Source organism: Pistacia vera, unplaced genomic scaffold, assembly GCF_008641045.1.
Source record: "Pistacia vera cultivar Batoury unplaced genomic scaffold, PisVer_v2 Contig951, whole genome shotgun sequence".
Taxonomy (NCBI): domain Eukaryota; kingdom Viridiplantae; phylum Streptophyta; class Magnoliopsida; order Sapindales; family Anacardiaceae; genus Pistacia; species Pistacia vera.
The window spans coordinates 244,229-245,061 of record NW_022196836.1 but is presented as its reverse complement, the minus strand read 5'-3'; positions in this window follow the sequence as shown (position 1 = coordinate 245,061).

The window sequence follows — 833 nt, the reverse complement described above, 5'->3', positions numbered from 1 at the left end:
GTCATACCGCCCGATTCTGATAAGGCAGTGCCGCCACCAAAGATGCTTGTAAGTTACGCTAAAACGTGGAAACGGGCGAAAGTCCATGTCGCATACACTACGACGTGTAAAGACAAGGGAAAGTAGGTGACAGATAATGGGCCAAAGGCCTCCAAGGGACCAGCGAATGTCGGTTGTAAAGCAGGTAGAATACCTGTGGCTTTACGGCTTGGCAATATGTCACCTCATAAACCGTCCCATGCCAAATCACATGGGCACCCCCATAAGAGTGCAAGGCAGAGAGATTCCCTTCATCACTAGAGTGATAGTCCTAACCATCACCACGAGGGAAATGCCCACCATACACGGGTCAATTCTGACCACTGTGGAGGTTGGGATAGCTCCCCTGGCCATTCAATCCTACACATGGCTCCAACCAATGTGTGTCGAGTCATGCTAAAGGCTCTAGTCGAGTTAAGGAAGAGTCCGACCTATCGTCATTTCTCAACCGTAATCGTGAGGGTCAAACCCACATTGCGGAAAGCGATCCTCAGATAGCTCTGCTTCCTTAGATTGAGAAATTACAGTGAGCTCCGGATTAGCTTAGAGCTCAGCATAATGAGTGTGGGTAAGCCACTAAAGCGTCCCCTTTTTCTTTAGCAGTGTTAATTACTCATTTCCCATCAAGGTTTATAATACCCGATATGCGAGCATTCGATAGGAATTCTAATTCACAAGATCACCTCAATAAGTTTAACGACCTCATTGAGCTTTACCAAGTTTCCAGCTTGGCCAAATGTCGCTGTTTGACAGTGATTCTGACTACCTATGCCAAGCGCTGGTTTAAATCGCTC